Genomic DNA, 5,591 nt, shown 5'->3' with positions numbered 1-5,591 from the left:
TGTTCGTGGTGGATGACCTTTTCTTCTAGCTTAGTTTTTGGCACTTCCCTTTTTTCCCACCTGTATATGCTGGAATAAGAGAAGAGACACAACTGGCATGGAAGCTTAGAGACATCAAGAACATGAGATGAGATGAGGGGTCAGTTTGCTAAGCAGTTTGAGGGTGCATTCACTGAAAAACAACAACACAAAGAAGGCTGGAAAATTACTTCTGGTCATGTGGGGTGCCTGTACATCCTCACCCATTCACATGGAGATGCAGAGTTCTTCCAAAAACTACTGTAAATACAAACATAAAATACTCCTGTTGGATTCTGTTAAAAAGCAGATGGGGCAGGATTTTTTTCTCTGTAATGGCTATCTAAAAAACTTCATATTCTGACCCACAAAGTCATAGAAGTAGGTAAAAGTCCCTTTAATACCTCCAACTTGGCCCCCAATGTCCAGTTATCATTGGCTGGAGAAAAAACTCTCCCAAGAACAGTTTTTAAAGGGAGGAAATTCAGTCCGAACCCAAAGTAGATATAAATTATAAATAAAAACCAACAAACCACACTGCAGCAATTAACGAGACAGGGCAGGATAAGGAACTGAAGATTTCAAAAGATAACGAAACACACAGTTGGGAGGATGCCAGAACCCAGATAAGACTTGACAAACCAAAATAATTCACGCTTTGCTTCTAGCAAGGTGCTGTGTGCAAATGCCCTTTTTAAATCCTGTTTTCTCAGCTGCAGCTAATGAATCAGGGCCTTTTTCTCCCCCATAATCCACGTAACTCACCTTGCTCCCTTCTCTGTTCCTCCCTGCATGCCCTAGGATAAAGAGGGGCTGGATCTTCCTCTGAATGCCCAGCAGGACTGTCCTTCCCCAGTTTTTTCCACAACCACAGGAGCCACGCTCCCACTCCCTGTCAGCTGCTGGACCTCCCCCTTGGAATCAGATTCCAATGGGCATGACAGCCAGCCACCACACAAAAACTAACACTACTATACACAAAAAGGATGTAGGAAATGAGAGCCAGAATTCTCCAACCTTTCAGAATAGCAATAGCCCACACTCACACTCCGCCAGTCATTATCCAGAACCAAAGACAAGTATAGGATAAAAGGATAAAAGAAACAACGTTTCTACAAAATCAACTGTAACCAATGCAACCAGTTCTATGTGGGACAAACATCACGTCTGTTAAAAACAGGATCCACGAACATCGACTGACAGTCAAATGCCATGATCCCAAATCCTTTATCTCTACCCACACCGACATCAAACAGCACCAGTTCGATTGGAGCAACACAAAAACCATCGGCTACGTTACCACCCGCCACACTCGTGAGTTCATCAAAGCCTGGCACTCCACAAGCAATTCCACCAACAGACACATAGACCTACAACCACCCTACGACCCCTCCCCCACAGGACTCCAAATCAACCGCACAGCTAACCAGAGACAGCACTGGCACTCAACCAAATCCAGGCAAGCCCTCCCCGCCAGCCCTTCTTCTGATGTAAACCTCCCCATCACAAGATCCACCCCAAAACTGTAACCTGATGACTCACACCTGACCCATCCCTAGACCGTCACTTGACACACCCACACCTGACCCATCCCAAGACCTACTGACCACATGAAGCCCTTATAAACGGAAGAACACTGACATCACCTAAACTCCGAAGATATTGCCCAGCCTGGTAATGAAACATTCACAACCCACAAAGCTGGGAGAATGAACCCTCACCCTCCTTTTTAGAGGCTGCTTGCTCCTGGTAGAAGTGGCGATCCAGCTGACATCCTGGGTGACTTTGCAGGGCCAGCGAGGAGCAGCTGGCTCTCAGTAGCGCCACTTGTCTCCTGGTAGCGTACCTCCTTGTGACCCAGAAACGTTCCCTCTGGACACATTGCGGTTTAGAGCCACTAAGGAGAGATGCTGATACGGAGAAGGTAAGCCTTAGAGCTAGATACTGTTGACTGCCCCCTACCTCAACAAGGGGAACTCCTGGAGACCCTAGGAGAGAGAGGAGCAAAACCCAAAGGACCAGGAGGAGGCCAGCAGCCCAGAGCAGCCCATTTCTTGTCCCTGCAGCTTAGAGACCTTCCAGAGGGTCCCTATAGCCGCCTGAGCACACGGGGTGCCAGCAAGACCTGGCGAGAGCGTTTGTCTGGGCCCGGAGGGAAGGTGCTTCTCCTTGCCGTCTCCCGTGCGCTGATGGCCTCTCTCCCCGTCTCCGAAATAGAAGCGTTGGGCGCGGTTATCCGGCTGCCGGTGGCCGGGTTAGGGCTTTCCTGAGGTGGAGACCAGAGACGGTTCCCGAAGGAAACCGGGCTGTAAGAGTGCTGGCTTGGGACTGAGAACTTCTGCAACGAACCCCACCTCTGCTGCATCCCAACAAGGACAGGCTGCGTCTCTATTCCCCACCCCACCCCAAACTCCGGAGAGGACAAGCCTGGTGCAGCAGCTCCTCGGAGAGAAAACCTCCCGGCCGCGCCCCCCGCCCCCCCAACATCCTTCTGGGCCGGGACTTGCCGAGAGCAAGAAGAATCAGGTGCGGGGGTGGGGAGGGGAGAGGCGATCCCTAACCCAGCCCTCCCCCGTTGCAGGCGATCCCTTCGAGTCTTCGCATCCCGCCTCAAAGGGCACTTGCTGTTTCCATCTCACCATCCAAGGGCCTCGCATCTGATCCTAATTTCAGCTTCGCGCCCTTTAGCCTGCTCTCCCTCCTCTTATTCCGTGACTTTTCTTGGTCAAAATCCTCGAGGGGAAGGGGGGGGGAGGAGGGGTGGAAGGGGAATGCCAAAAGCGTTTTGGACAAGATCAGGTGTAGTATTAGTACCGCTTTATAAAGCCCTGGTAAGACCACACCTGGAACCAATTTTGGTCACTGTGCTACCAAAAAAAAAAAAAGATGTTTGAGATTTTGGAACTAGTTCAGAGAAGAGCAACTAAGATGATCAAGGGCCTGGAGACTAAAAACATAGGAAGAAGGGCTGCAGGATTTGGGTTTGGCTAGTCTAGAGGGGAAAAAAAGGATTAGGGGTGACACGATAGTGCTCTTGCAATATTTGAGGGGCTGCCACAAAGAAGAGAGGGGTCAAATTATTCTCTGAAGCACCAGAGGGCAGGACAAGAAACAGTGGTTGGAAACTAATCAAAGAGAGAAGCAACCTTGAATTAATGATAAATTTCCTAATAATGAGGACAATTAACCAATGGAACAACTTGCCTTCAGAAATCGTGGGTGCTTCCATCACTGGAGGTTTTTAAGAAGAGACTGGACAGTCACTTGTCTGAAATGGCCCTCCTGCTTGAGCAGGGGGCTGGACTAGAAGACCTCTAAAGTCCCTTCCAGATTCTATTCTATTCCATTCCATTCCATTCTATATGTTCTGGTACATTACGGCTACCAGACAACCTCACATAGTTGTTAACATTTTACATACACACACAAAAGCAAACAAATCACACCACCTCCAATGATTCATGAGAAAAGATTGATCCTTTGCAAAAGCCATAGTGAATATTTCAGAACCATGAGTGGATTCACGCAACACTGCAAGCCCCTGTTTTAACAATATGGTTGTGTTCAAACAGCATGGTATTTCCACCTGCAGCCTTCGTTTATATATTTATTTAACAGTAATTTATAGCTAGCCCTGATCCAAATGGACCTGCTACAGTTTAATAGATGATCTGATTTCCACAACACATTAAGAAACCTCACATTAAGTGAGATTTAACTAAAGTGAAACACATACCCTCATTTTAGTTTTGTTTTGTTTCTTGTAAACTCTGTCATTATGTATGTTTCTGATTACACCATGTCAGACAGAACCTAGGAATAAGAACAAACGTCTGTATGCTCAAAGTGCTAACTGAAATATGTGTTCAATTCTGATCACCCTTGGCGGTGAAAAAAAAAATCTAATTTATCAACCACATAACTATCTACAATGATCAAAATGCCACAAGAACAGGGGCTTTCCATTTCATAAATAGAAGACCAAGACATAGGTTGTACCTTTTGATTCATTTCCTTTTTGAAACAATGATTTTCTTTAAAAAGGAAGCTTCAGTCATGATGGGGACTTTTCTACCAGTTCCATTCTTTCGTTTGAATAACATAACTCCTGAGGATGCACAGGCCCTCCCCACTAGTGGTGAAAAAACTGTTCAAGGGGAATGGGATGATCCTTCGCAAGAAGGAACAGAAGGATAAAATTCTTCTCCCACCTGGAGTGGAATGTTTAATGTCTGGAACTCCAAACTCAAATCCATCTGCAAATGTCTAAATGTCTAAATCAGGGGCCGGCAACCTTAAACACTCAAAGAGCCGTTTGGACCCCTTTCCCACAGAAAAGAAAACACTGGGAGCCACAAAACCCTTTTGACATCTAAAATGAAGATAACACTGCATGTATCATTTTTTTTTACCTTTATGCTATGTATAAAAAAAGTGAACAAAAAATAAGTGAGAAAACAAATTTTTATTTCTGCATGCAGCAAAAACATTTTGAACTCTGAAAAAAAAGATGCTGGGTTGAAAGTTACTTTCAAATAAAATACTCAATGTCTATTTGAGTCCTCATATTTATGAAATAAAAAGCTGAACTTAAATTATCCACCTTCAGCAAACCAAAATGTCATCTGCTTCTGTGTGCCTTCATCCTTTTATAGTGTGTACTGGAGGGTTAATATTTGGGGTTTTTTCCTGAATGAATCTGCCCACATACAATTACATGTTTTATTTTCTTCTGAAACTTTTTTGGGATTTATCCATGGTTGGCTTACCAGGGGTCAAAAAGCTCAATAAATCGTGTGCCAGTGGGCATTGCCCATTGGCGGTGGTGACACATATTTTGAATGACAGGGAGCCTCAGCAGAGAGGTGAAAGAGCCACATGTGGCTCCAGAGCCGCGGGTTGCCAACCCCTGTCTAAATCTAGCAAGATTTGTCATAGGCAAATAATTTTTGACATTCAAAATTGGAAGCTTGTTCTCCCCCTTCTTCTTTATGATCAATCCTGTTGGCCAAAGCTATCTTCGTCTAGCATGCATTTCACATGAACAATGGAATGGGGGAGGAGGGAATCATTTTTAGTATGCCTCCTGTGGTATTCCTGTTTCCAGCATGCTGCAACAGTAGGAATATGAAATGGGCCCAGTTCTTCATGAAAAATCTTCATTTCAAACCATACAGTTTGGAGCCATTTCTTTCCTCTCAGACATATAGAATGTGTTCCAAAGTATACTAAATATCCAAATCTAGTCATTTTAGTTAACTGGAACCAACCTGTTCATATAGGAAGCATAATTCCAGGAAATCAATCAAGGAAGGTAGTTGCATTCATGTTAGAGGTGAGCCATATATCTGCTGGTTCAAAGACCACTCTAGGTTTTGCATTGAATGTAGAGGTTTATACACCAAAGGTAAGCAGATTCTAGTGCTATTTTTTTGGTGGAAGTGAAGTATGTACCTTAAATATCTGCGAGGCCGTTGACATCCATTTTGTATCTTATTTCTCTAAATTCTCAAAACATGCACAAAAGAGGAGGAACAAGAGTTTTCTTTGGCTACATCCAATCTAGATTGATG

This window comes from Pseudonaja textilis, chromosome 1 (assembly GCF_049901715.1).
Source record: "Pseudonaja textilis isolate UNSWEBS1 chromosome 1, rPseTex1.2, whole genome shotgun sequence".
Classification (NCBI taxonomy): Eukaryota; Metazoa; Chordata; class Lepidosauria; order Squamata; family Elapidae; genus Pseudonaja; species Pseudonaja textilis.
Note: the sequence above shows the minus strand (reverse complement) of the source record.